This window comes from Phoenix dactylifera, chromosome 16 (assembly GCF_051530095.1).
Source record: "Phoenix dactylifera cultivar Ajwa chromosome 16, Ajwa_hap1_PhDact_Kaust_v1.1, whole genome shotgun sequence".
NCBI lineage: Eukaryota > Viridiplantae > Streptophyta > Magnoliopsida > Arecales > Arecaceae > Phoenix > Phoenix dactylifera.
The window spans coordinates 21,500,431-21,514,365 of record NC_143205.1 but is presented as its reverse complement, the minus strand read 5'-3'; the positions used below and the strand labels follow the sequence as shown (position 1 = coordinate 21,514,365).

Genomic DNA, 13,935 nt, shown 5'->3' with positions numbered 1-13,935 from the left:
TGGGACCACCGACCACGGTAGCGGCCACTCATTCAACAGACCATGATGTGATTATAGCCGTTAAATTAGTGGATGTTTTGCTTTCGTTTGATATACCATTCCAGTCCTGCACGTCTGATCAAAACTGTTGAGCCAGCATGTTGGCAAGGTTGGTTCTCTTGAGGTCAAGATTTTTTATTTTTTTTTATAAGAAAAATTTCTACCAGGCTCCAGAACCCTTAATTTTAGTGAATAAAAATATTAGACATCTCGTCCTCGAATTAGATCGATCTTCTTCACCTCGTTTAATACCGAGGTAAACAACTTCGGCAAAAATGGAGGAGCCAATCGGCACGTGTTAGTAAAGACCGGCAAATATAGCAACACTGTTGTCAACACGCGATCAGCGTGATCACCACTGTACAGTGCTTACACAGACCATTTCTCACGTTGTAAATATGCAGCTAGCCATTACCTGGCAAATAAATACACGTTGCGCAAAATTAGGTAACGAATCGATTGACTACCCTATATAAATGGGCAGTCTAGAAATTCTCGGGTAAACTTATTTAGAGACTTTACTCTGTAAAAATTTCTTTCTTCAATAGTATTGCCCTATTATTATGACTTAGGTATCGGAGAGTCTTTGTTGGAAACTTTTGGCAAACAAACTTTTTGCAGGTTATCCCTGGAGGAGACTAGTTCATCCATACCTCGGCTGACCTATGCAGTTTGATTCTCACCGACCTCAAAGCCATTTAACCCGAGCTCCGGCATCGGCTTGGGATTCTGTGATAACAACTATTATTCTTGCTTTTGGATTAGTAGGACGTTCAAGATGGTTTTGTTGCGTCGTTACTGAGTCTGTATTTGAACAAGAATCTTGCTAGTAATAAAGAGAACTGGTAGATGGAACTTTGCAGGTAGTGGAAGCTTTTAGCCGGGAGAATGACAAGTCACACCTCCCTGTTATGTGGTTAAAAGCGAAATATATCCATATACGAACAAGCTCAAGTGATGAGGCATGGAGTTGCAGCTTACATGGATGATTGGTTTGAACATGTGAAAAATCAAGATCAAGTGATGAGGCATGAATGAATTCATGCATAACCAATAATCCTGATGCATAACTAAAAATCCATTAATTTGTAGAGAACAGTTGGAAATAGGAACAAATACGTTAATTGATATTAATTAGAGAGCGAATGCATGACACATCCATCGCATGCAAGGTTGCAATGAACCCAGGGTAATCAGACAATCATGCTACAGTAATCAGACATCGATCTAAATTAAGTTTTTGATACTCTAATTAAATTGAACTAGGATTCTACGTACAGTATCTGGTTTCTTATCGAATCAAACTCAAATCTAGCTATGTTCGTATCCGTAAAACCTAATAATCCCAATACATATATATAAATATAGATAAATATGGGAATATGAAACAGATAGTTACATAACATGTTAGCTACTTTTCTCCAACACAATTTTCTTATGCATGCTCTCTCTAATTAACTCTTATCCATTGCCATTTCGGTTCTAAAATACCACCTGAAATTTAGATTTTGATTATATCTCAATCAAAATAAATATAAATGAAAATTTAATCACACTTTGTAAGTGATTGGACCTTTTTTTTTTGTTTGTTTTTCAAAACCAGTCATTTAGTTCCTATGTCATGCTCCTTTCTTGTTGAAGTCTGCCAAATATTTATTATATATTGATTTTTAGAAATTGTTAATCATTGGCTAGTTGGTTCCCTTAAATCAAATACTAAATTAAAACCAAAAAAATCGAATTTTTTTTATTAATTGGGTTTAGTGGAAGTTTAGAGTTTACTCATTTTGACGAATATGAACCCATATCTGAACTTGATTTTTTCTCATCGGTTTTAGATGCAAATAGATTATGGAGTCATCTCGAGTCTAATCTGTTTACAGTTCTAAATGCATCAAAAACGCATGAAAGCAAATATCCTTATGGGAAGGGAACACTAGTTTGATTTCTTTGCTTAGCGCCTTTTGGACCGCTCCACTGACTTCGCCCACTCGAGTCTCGACCTCTCGGTTTGACGCGTAGCCTAATTGCTAACTATTAAATTGATATTCTCCTATTTAACCTTTTCTTGGCGCCTTTTGGACCGCTCCACTGACTTCGCCCACACTGCCTCTCGGTTGACGCATGAAACTCTCTCTCTCTTTTTCTCCATCGCCTCCAATCATCGCTCCCTCCCCGCACCCCACCTGGCCCGGCTCCCCTCTTTCCTCAGCTTTCCTGCCCTCGATTCCCCGAGCCATTGCTTCCAAAATCTCGGAATCCGAACCAATTGGACTCTGCCAGTTCTAGGGTTTCTACTCCTGCTGTAGAGCGATCTCGAGTTCAGCTGGAGGGATCTCGGAGCGCCCACCAAGGGCATTGCTGGGAGAAGAGAGGTACGTCGTTCTTTTCCTCGTGCGATCGATGGTTCTTGGTTCTTGGTTATTGGTTCTTGAATCTGGTAGAGAATTAGAGTTCTTGGGTGCTACTGAAGAGTTAATCTTGAGATCGCTGTTTTCCATGTGATACTTCGGTATTCTTAAAGTAAGCGACATGCCTCTCGCTTGGATTCCATCATGTAAATTTTACACGCCATATTAGTGTAATGCCGACCATGAGGCTTCGTGATTTGGATCGACGATAAAGTTTGAGATCATTGGTGAAAGGTCTCATTTTCCTTCTGTTTTTTTTTTTTGTTAATTCTTCTGATTCATGTAATTTTATGACTTAGGATTTGAAACTTTTTTTATATCTGTAAGTAGATTGGAGAAGTAGATAGATAATGATGCTCCTGGCCAATTTCTTTGTTCTTTCTTCTTGAATCACAATAGATTTCTGATCTGATGGTCTCTGAATGGAAATGCAAGGATCAACACAGTGTTTCTCTATATTCTCTTGTTTTTTTAACACGGTGTCGAGGTCTGTTGACATTACAAGTCATTTTGGCTTAAACGACTGCAGTTTTAAGTAACACAAGGACATGTTTAGTGATCATTAATACTTACAGTTCGGTTAAACTTAAAAGAATCAACCAGAGTACCTGGAGCCATACTGCAAAAATTTTAACTCCCATTTTCACCAACGAGTCATAAATGATAGGAGCTTAGACGAAAATTTATACTTTAAAATATTTACTCTATGTTATCTGGCTCCAAAATTGAGAAACACAACATATTAGACCAGGGTTTCCTTAGATCAAGAAAGAACTTACAGTTTATGTTCCGATTTATGCTGCAGTTTGTTTTGATTCTCTAATGAATTTACTGAACTTGTTTTAAATTTAACTAGAAGTCAAAAGGGTTATAAATGATTAAAAACATTATTTTCGTATCTATGTATTAAAAGAAGGCCAGTTATGGTTTCAGTGCTTACTCTGTAGTGAACAATAGCATTTCAAGTTTCTGTTGCTCCCTATAATTCTCAAAGTTCAATTCTAGTTTGACACCCAATGGTGAAATGATTGTATTGTACTGTAGCACCCAAAATGCTTTTTTTCTCTCTGAAAGTTATAATCAGCCCAAGCTGGAACTGATATTTTATACATTCTGCAGTGCATTTTTAATAGATGTCTGCTTATGAATAACCCTTGCATTAAATGCTTTGATGGTGATCGATAAATTCTCTTTGTGGTTGCATGATTTTGTTTTGTTCTTGGAGAAAAGGTTGCACAATTATGTTCATTAATAGAGTCTTGCATTCAAGCAGGTTGCTTAATGAAGTACCATCCTGCCTTTTTGGTCATATTGGCATAGGAGGTACCTCCAGTCTGTCATATAACTTGAGAGCTGTGGAAAGTGCTAATCAGTGAAGAGGCTTATAGATGGGATTATCATAATTACTGGTTGACTTCTAACATCATTTATTTTTCTCTGTACCCTTGAACCTAATCAGAGATTGAGTATATATAGAAACGCTTGTCGTGATAATTGTGTATTTTTCTATAAATAAAATGCCACCATGGTGGGGAAAGTCTTCTTCTAAAGATGTAAAGAAGAAGTCAAGCAAGGACAATTTGATCGATACATTACATCGATTCATAACTCCAACTGAACAAAAAAGAAATGTTAGATCAGGAGGATCTCGAAAACATGGTGGTGACACAGCTTCAGTGAAGGGGTCTCTATCACAAGCAGAATCACAGTCTACATCATCCTCAACTCAGGTATCACGCTGTCAAAGTTTTGCAGATAGACCTCATGCCCATCCTCTTCCACTTCCGAGGGTGCACTCAAGCATGACATGTAGACGCTCAGGACATGGTGGTACAAAGCCAATGCTAGAAAAACGTGGCAAAGCGCAGCTGTTGTTGCCTCTTCCAACACCTAATCATGTTCCTGTAAGACTAGATACTGCTGATATTTATGGAGATTTGACTACTGCATCTGTTTCTAGCAATTGCTCCGTTGATAGTGATGATTCTCAACTTCATAGCCCTGTGGGGAATGATTTTGAAAATGGCAGCGGGAGAATTATGCATTACCCTTCCAGGTATGTTCCTTTTCAATCTGTTCAAAATATGAAATTGACTGCTATTTTTGATGTGTGTGTTTTGACCTCATTGTCCCATATCTTCTTACATCTCTTTTTTTTTCTTTTTTTTTTTTTTAAATTTTGAAGTGTGGCACATAGAGATCATTCTCCTATCAACAATCTTAAAAGCTCTAAGGAGACAGCAAAGTCAGCTAGTGCACTATGCAATAACCAAAGCCTCTCTTCATCACCTAAGAAAGGAACTTTGGGCATTTACCAGTCCAATAATCAAATTCCTTACCACAGTGCTCCTGGCAGTGTTCCAGATAGCTCGATGTCAAGTCCTTCTCGAAGTCCCATGAGAGTATTTTGCCCTGAGCAAATTCTGACTTCTGTTTTTTGGTCAGCAAAGCCCTACCCAGATGTCAACTTCCTTGGATCTGGCCAGTGCTCTAGTCCCTGTTCTGGTCAGACCTCTGGGCATAATTCAATGGGAGGGGATATGTCTGGACAGTTATTTTGGCAACACAGCAGGGGTAGCCCAGAGTGTTCGCCAATTCTGAGCCCAAGAATGACAAGTCCTGGTCCCAGCTCTAGGATACATAGTGAAGCTGTTTCTCCATTGCATCCACAGGCTGGAGGAACAACACCAGAATCCCCTACAAGTCGGGCTGATGAGGCGAAGAAACCGTCCCACCGTTTGCCACTGCCACGAATAAATATTTCCAATAGCTCACCTTTTTTGTCAATGAATTCTGCGTTAAATACTCTTTCCTTGATACATAGCCCTGGAAGGGCAGATAATCCCCCAAGTCCTGGGCCTCGATGGAAGAAAGGGAAGCTGATTGGGCATGGCACATTTGGACTTGTTTATGTTGGCTTCAACAGGTACTGACATTGTCCTTTTACAGGTACCTACAATGAATAATAAAATATTGCTACATATGTTGCATGTTCCAATGTTAAATCTGAACTCTCAAGTGCCACACTCTGAGGCTCCAGGTTGGTGTGCTGTCCTTCACATTACTATAACTACTCCTATCTTTAATAGATATACTGCCCTACTTTGTTGGTTTTTACTTCGAAGGAGAGAAACAAGAGAAGAGGACCTTCCAAAATTGGGAATGTAAGTATCAAGTTACATGAATGATAAAAAAATGTCTATCAGATTAGGCAATCACAACCAATGATACCATCTCTCATGTGCAGTGCAACACTAGCAAAGGACATTAAATCTGAACGGTTGAGAGAGAGAGAGATTGCAGTACTGCATTATAAGCAGTGTATTTACCACTTACACTGTAAAGAAATGCCGAAATATATGCAAGTTACAAAACTCCCTGCAGTACCACATAAACTGGCAGTGGTCAGACTTCTTTCTCGCTCTAAATATTATACATTTCTAATATATAACATTTTGAGAGTACATGATTGTGGTAAGAGCGTAGGGTTAGTTGGTGGATTGTCTAAGGTCAAAAGGCTGAGATGTGGTGGGAAAGATGTTGTAGTTTGGAGAAAATGGCTATTAAGATTTTGAAGCCTTTCCATGATAAGGACTTGGTCTAGTGCTAGTGACTAGTGAAAGAACCGATAATGCTGACCATGATAGTTGTGCTAAGGCATGTTGATTGATTTTGAAATAATGATTCTTGGTTGTATGGCAGATTCATGCTATCATCTCAATCTACGAATCATTTTCGATTAAGCACGACCATAAACAATCCACGAGTTTATTGCCATCTTGTCGACTGTTTGATTCCTGTTTTATCTCCCTATTTTTATTCTTTTGTTCTATATTTATGTGATGAGAAGGTCTGTTTCTTGGTAGTTATGACATTATAGTTCTTAAATTTAGATCTGATTTAAGTTGTCATATTCATCTCTGGATAAGATTGAGATGTTTTATTGGATCTTGTCGGTAGTTATTTCCTATCCTTATCTCAATCTTGTTGATGGTTTATTGTTTTTTGGCATTTATCATTCCTTTGTTTTGTCTTTAGTGAGAGTGGTGAAATGTGTGCTATGAAAGAGGTTACTCTTTTCTCTGATGATGCTAAGTCAAAGGAAAGTGCAAAGCAATTGGCGCAAGTATGTACTTTTTTCTTGTGAGATTTACTGGATGGTTTTCTCCCTGACACATGCATATTGAACTTTATTTTAGTTTTCTTAATAACTCTGAAAAATAGTTTTCAATAAACCTGTCTATCTTCACAGGAAATTGCTCTGTTGAGTCAGTTACGGCACCCAAATATAGTGCAGTATTATGGATCTGAAATGGTATAGCTTATTATTTCAATTTCTGAAGATTTCCATTTTGTGACTTTCTTATTCCAATTTTCTATGAACTTCACTTCCTATAATTGTTCAATATGCCATTGCAGACATTATATATCTATATTGCTGGCTTAACCTTACATTGCAGATGCTTGTGATGGCTGTGGATGGTAAAATCTGCTTGAGCTTTTTAACAATGTAAATTTACTGATTAAATTAAAGCAACTTTTCTCAAAATGTAAAATAACAACGAGAACCCTGGTTATGCCAATGATCTTGGTTTAGTCCCGTTGGCAGGTAGGGCTGGGCTATACAAAGGGATTAGGAGTGATAAAAAAAAGAATAACAGTGCTCTTGGAATTTAAAAAAAATTAGAATAAAAATGAAGTATATGTGTTTTCTTCTGCTAATACTGTGTTCTTGTTCACACTCTCTTTTGAATTGATCCCCTGAATTCTTTTTCACCATTCTCAAGAAACCAATCTCACCGTATCAACATTCTTAAAATCCTCCTTCATGATTTCCATGTAATCTTTAGTCTATCTCACAGAGTCACAGGCCTATGTCAGTCATGACCAAATTATCTTGATCTGTACTATAAAACTTTGCCCTCTCCTGGAATAAATGTTAAGGCATCTCCTGGTTGCTTAATTATGTTTTCCTTCTTAATTTTACCACACATTCATCTCAAAATCCTCAGATACACCACTGTCAACCGTGTAGCATTGACTTTATTTATAGATATCTATGCTTCACAATGTTGTTGGTATTGATTTGATAATGACTGAGTTCCATTCTGGGAAGACACCCACTAAATGCACACAACCTAGAATTTTTATTAACATTTGAATCTATTAATTGATATTGTTCAAGTATATTTAGCTGACCATTATTTACTTGGGGTCGTTAGGTAGCATTCAATTGGCCATTAATTCCAATGATGACGTTCAGTTTGTATAACCTCACACATGATAAACAAGTTTTAAGGAGTCTATGCATTGGTGCAAAATCATGGGAGCACTAATCCCATCTAGTCATCTACAGAATAATAATAGATTATGCCCCTTTGTAAAACACATGCGGAGTATTTGGGAATATGATATACAATTAGCATCTCAAACAACTTCAATATGCTCTGTCATTCAAGTTTTTTTTGAAGCAACCCAAAAGTGGGCATATGATTCTTTAAGATAATATAACATGATTCAATTTTTGTATGTTAACTATTTGAAACTGCTGTATCACTAAACTGCTTTTTGTTATATATATCTGTCTGGGAATTTGCCATGGGAGTTATGACGGAAATCATAATTTTTGCATGGTAGTTAACGTTGTTGGTTTAACTTTATAAATTAAACAGATAAATGACAAACTTTACATTTATCTGGAGTATGTTTCTGCTGGTTCCATCCACAAACTTCTTCAAGAATATGGACAGTTTGGAGAAGTAGCTATTCGCAGCTATACCCAACAAATCCTTTCAGGCCTTGCATATTTGCATGCGAAGAATACGGTGCACAGGTACAGGGTTATGTCTGTTTATTAGGCAATTATTTAGAATAATTCTTTCTGTTAATTGCCTCATCCTTTATCTCTGCCCATGCTTCCAGTGAACTTTTGCTGCTTGTGCAGGGACATAAAAGGAGCAAATATACTTGTGGACCCAAACGGACGTGTAAGATTGGCGGACTTCGGGATGGCAAAACATGTAAAATTTTAAACCTGCTACTTTCATTTGGATTCTGGTATTTTTTTTCCTGAGATGCTGCCATACTGTTATCATCCTTTTTAGGGGAATTTGCTGAATTTGTTGAAGTTTTCTGATAGTTACAAAAGTTGCATGCCTTCACGTAGCCCTTGATAGGAATGAGTGATGAAGTGGTGAACCCAAATGGTTGGGACTAATATTCATGGTTTTGTGATTGTGTTTACATGCTTCTGCAATCTGGTGGTTTTTTTCCAGCATATGGAGCCATTTTTTCTGTTACCTTCATGCAAGGAGTATGTGTTTTACATTATGAGAAACATTTAAAAGCACTAGCGAGAAAAATGAAGTCCTCTGTATTTCGATACAATGTTTCAGCTACACAAGTCCTAAATATTTGCATAAATTTGTTGTTGTTCCTTTGAAGTAGATCCAAGTAACGTAACAGTCATCCAACTTTCAGGAGTATTTGTTTTGACGCCAAGGATGTGAAATAGATGTTGGGATTCTATGAATAATCAATAATTGACCTGATTTTAAAATATGTTTTGGAAAATGAAGCAAGCAAGGGTGTTGTTCAAGCTCACAATTAAGTGGACCGAAGAAGAAAAAAAGAGCTCCATGGAATTCACCATTTTCATTTAAAGAGAGCCGGTATACTATTAAAAAATCAGATCTGAATTAAAGCTATAGCAAGCCAAAAAAAAAAAAACTTTTTTAACGGCATGACAACTTGTTAAGACTAAACCATTCTCTTGTCATATGGACTTCTGGTAATAGGCAGAATATCCACCTACAATTCTGCTGCCACTCTGGAATCTTGCTTCGTAGTTTATAATGCCTCCACTGCTTCAAGTGCCTCTATACATATTCAAATTTGGCAAATACATATTCAACATATTTTTAAGTTAAACCATGAAGTAGAAAGTAACTAATTTGATTTACTGATTAGTTGTTCCCATTTGTTCAAGTTACTATAGAAGTGTTGCCTCCTGATTTGGTGCACCAGACCTGTTTAGAATTCAAAGTTACCGAACACATGCTTACAGCAAAGATGAAATTATTAATTTTCCCAATGAAAAAAGAAATTACTCATAGATGTCATCTATGTGTTTGCAAACAGCAAAAACATCTGCTGCAGTTTTTGTTCTTTTCTGTTTAAAGTTTTAACATGATATTATGCTATAAGGAGATGATGTTTATATGAAAAAACATCTTCAATTCTTATTATAATTACTGAAAAGCCATCTCTGTGTTTGGCTTTTTGTTTCAGATTACTGGGCAGTCATGCCCCTTTTCGTTTAAAGGAAGCCCATATTGGATGGCGCCTGAGGTCAAGTTGTTTTAAGCCTTGAAAACTTCTCTTTTCTGTTTTGTTTTCCCTCTTGTAAAATGCTTCATGGTGACACTTCTTATTGAGGTTGTGCATCCAGGTTATTAAAAATGCAAATGGCTGTAACCTTGCTGTGGATATATGGAGCCTTGGGTGTACCATTTTGGAGATGGCTACCACAAAACCACCTTGGAGCCAGTATGAAGGGGTTGGTGGTTGAACTTTGAGCTACATGTTTCATTATCAGCAGTACATTCCAGTTAGCATGTCCTTTCATCGGCTAATATTACCAATCTATTTTGTGGTAGATTGATTTGAAAGCACACACCTCAATTCAGCTTGGCCTTAATCCCAAACTAGTTGGGGTCGGCTAATTGAAGGCATATTAACTCTTATACTATAAGCTAGTCATCTCTGCTTGAGATGCATTTTAATGCTATTGTCAAAATCAGAATAAGCATTTCAGTGGAAAAATAAGTTATCATTAAAAGGGTAGTTAGTACATTACCTCACAAAATTAAAGCTCCATTCCATGTCCAGTACAACTAGTATTGTTGAATTTATTGCTAATGGGTGCATATCATGTTCTTGCTAGCCAACTTTTTGAGAGACGTGATATGTTGTTCATGTGTGGAGGCCTTCCTTTTTTTAACTTTACGAACCTCAAACTAAGAATTCAATCTTGAATATCTCAGTTATTTCATGGGGTTATTGATACTGTAAATGAAATCAAATATTGGTTTCTGGGTTGAGTTGCAAGGCTGCAAATTTTACAAGTGAGATATGGATATACTGTGATATGGGAAAGTGACATAAACATCATCTTACACGTTGATCTTAACATTTATCAACTAAAAAAAAACTCCGATAAAGTTGCAATAGACTGGCTAAAAAAAATTTGGTTGATGTCTTGATATGATATTGGCCAGCAGTTTGGGATATATAAGTTTCTATCGGCCAAATAATCAGAACTGATACTATCAGTATATTATATTATTGTTAAATGTATGTAGGACATCTTGATCAGGATCCTGACAGAGATAGAAACGATGCCTTGTGCATTCAAACTTTATGGTGTTCTTCGCATGCTAGAAAGTGCACATGATGTTTTCACCTTTTCTGGAAAATAAAAGGGAAAAAAACGTTTTGGGTAATTAATGAATATATTACTAGCAAATATTTGGTAGAAGAGATATTCTGTTTCTGGGAATGGGTGATTATTGACTAAAATGTGTTCTCATCTCTCTGAATCTTTCGGATATTCACTTCAAACTAGTAATAACATGCATATGGTACTATAAAGGGAAAGTTGAATTTATTGTTGGTTTAGTAAGTAATGTCAGTTAAACCATTAATTTTGCTTTATTATTAAAGTTTTGGCTTAATTCTTTCCAGATTGCAGCCTTGTTCAAGATTGGGAACAGCAAGGAACTTCCGGCAATCCCTGATCATCTCTCAGCTGATGGAAAGGATTTTGTTAGGCAGTGTCTACAGCGTGAACCATCGAACCGTCCTACAGCTGCTGAGCTTCTGCAGCACCCATTCGTGAAAAATCCGGCCCTAATGGAAAAATCTGTTTCTGTTTCCGATCCCTTTTCACTGCCAACATCTGTTCCATGCGGAACAAACTTCAAGGTATCTGCAGATACTTGTTCAGTGTTCATCATTTTTTCGATTTCTCCACTTCTACTATATGCTGTGATACTTGGAATATGCATTTAGCATGGGGTAGAAATCAGGTTGACGGTTGTTTTAGCCAGTATTGCAATGACATAAGCTTGATCATTTATCTTTGAATAGGAGGATAAAAAATCTAACTGGTGTTTTGTAGTTAAAATAAATAATCTTTGCTTTAATATTATGTAATAATACAATTACGTGGCACATGTTTCTCTTGTACAAGGTGTGTCTGGCATGGTAATTTCATTTCTGTCCTCAGCATGCATCAGGATTAACTGATTGTTGCTATCCAGTATGAGAAAAGAATTAATGAATCCAAGCAATGTCCTTTTAGTCATAAATGTCTTTTCCATGCATTTCTTGTTAACTGAATATCATCCTTGCTCTAGTATTATTGTAATTCATGGATCATCTGAGTTTGTTTGATAGACCTTCACATGTTCTCAAGCCTTAAATTTAAGAAAAACCTGACCAACATAGTTTACTTGTGCCATAGAACTGGCCTACGTTAGATGGAAGGGAAATTGCTTTCATTTGTTGCATCGTATTTAGCAGTATTTTCTTAAGTTTGTGTTATTTACTTACCTTTGTTTGTGTTATTTACTTTTGCCTTATGCTGCTTTCTTTAATGTAAAAATAATCGGTTCCACAATATTTTGTAGGGTTCTGGGCATCAGCTCAGAGGTGTCACTCCTACTGTAGTAAGCCGGTAAATCTTCCTGCAATTCTCCGTTTCCTGTTATCAAATTTCTTGCTTGTGCTGAGAGTTTTTTTATAAGTCTAAACTGCACATTTCTCTGATTTTAATTGCTCCAATTTGCAGGGATAGTCGTACAAGGAACATGTCTTGTCCTATCTCCCCCATTAGAAGTCCTATGTTAAATGCTAGGTCTTCACGGCATATCAATGGAAGGATATCCTCTCGACTATCAAGCCCTATAGCCACCTCAGGTTCATCAACTCCTATAACAGGTTGTGGTGATGCTATCCCAGTCAGTCAGCCAAAGTACTTGTCTTCCCTTCACGAGGGATTCACACATGCACCAAGGGTCCTAAATAGTCGCCATGCTAGCGCTTCTACTTATGACCCCGAGCTTGATATTTTCCGGGGAGCGCAGAAAGGCTCCCTTCTCTGGGGGAAGTGATGTCTTCTGAAACTGACATTCTCAGCCCTCCATTTGGAAGACTAGCATATCGAGATCGCCGAGAACCATGCAATGGGCAATTTAATTTGCTGTCTCATCAACTGTTGAGAGATCATGTGAAGCTAAACTCAAAGCCAAATCTTTCATCCTGGTTCTCGTAGTCCTTGGCTGCTCAAATGGTACCTGACTCAGAGAAAGAGCTGGTCACTGAGGAAGTCTTTTTTTCCCTGAGAGCTTCTTTGATTATTCAATTGGTTCCTTGTCTCCCCATCAAGCAGCTGAGGATTGAATCTTGTACAATAAAGCCCAAAGTGGAGACCCATGGAATATTTGTCTGGCTGGAGGCTGAGGCTGAAGTGGCTAAGTGGGCATTTTCACCTGCAACTCCATACTTGAACTTCACATTGGTAAGCTCCATGCTAATTCAATAATTGATGATACAATTGATGATGTACCAATTGTTCTTATTCTAGACGACGATTTAAAGCATCACGGATGCTTAAGGCTGACCAAATACTGATCTATAACAATGTAGCTCCTAAAATGATGAGAAGTGCTTCCAGTAATATACTGCTGGTAATTGCTGGTTTGCCTGTACTGCTACCTATTGAGGTACTCAGTCCACTTCTCAAAAAGATTTAATTGATGGTTGGCTGTTATCTGAACAGTTGGTTTTATTCAGTCAGATTATATCAAATGTGGACCCAATTGCTTTGAATTGATAATGACGATATCAATGTGCTTCTTGGGTTATGCACAACTTGAGATATGGTTAATTAAATGGTTTGGACCAATCATTGGAGTGGATTTAGCAACTCTACTCCTGAAAAAAAATGCTTAACCTGTTTGTGGAAGTACTTTCACTAAAGCAACTCCAAAGTTCATTGAATTCATTTTCCTGCTGTAAGGTTTTTCTATAACACGATGTTAGGGTATGCCATAACTGAAGAATTGGGGTGGATTAAGAAACTAACATGGTAATAATTTTTCTCTGACTTTTTGTTGACAGCTAATCTCCAGAGTAGAAGACTGTCAACCTGCTGACATTTGGATATTGATGTTGAATTGTATGAGACAAAGGCAATCGGTGATTGTTTTGATTTTTGAGCAAACAACTTTTGACACCATTGGCAATGAATCCTGACTATGGATAATGTATATCTGACATCATGATATAAATTAAAAGAGCAGGATACAAGAATACTAGGACTTGCAACAAGTTGCCTTGTTTGTGCAAAGGCCATTGTAAGTAGGACAGAAGATTGGATGAGTCCAAATATTGCTTCAGGAAGAGCCCTGGGCATCCAGTG

General features: G+C 37.3%; 1 pseudogene across 1 annotated transcript; it reads left to right on the top strand.

The window, feature by feature from the left end:
- The first annotated feature begins 2,192 nt into the window (after nucleotides 1-2,192).
- On the top strand, nucleotides 2,193-12,927 carry LOC103705516 (mitogen-activated protein kinase kinase kinase YODA-like; annotated as a pseudogene). Its single transcript, XR_015974095.2, has 12 exons — nucleotides 2,193-2,414; nucleotides 3,724-4,506; nucleotides 4,636-5,376; nucleotides 6,489-6,576; nucleotides 6,703-6,765; nucleotides 8,123-8,283; nucleotides 8,395-8,470; nucleotides 9,741-9,800; nucleotides 9,901-10,008; nucleotides 11,196-11,435; nucleotides 12,143-12,189; nucleotides 12,304-12,927. The product of XR_015974095.2 is annotated as a mitogen-activated protein kinase kinase kinase YODA-like (transcript).
- Nucleotides 12,928-13,935: the final 1,008 nt, after the last annotated feature.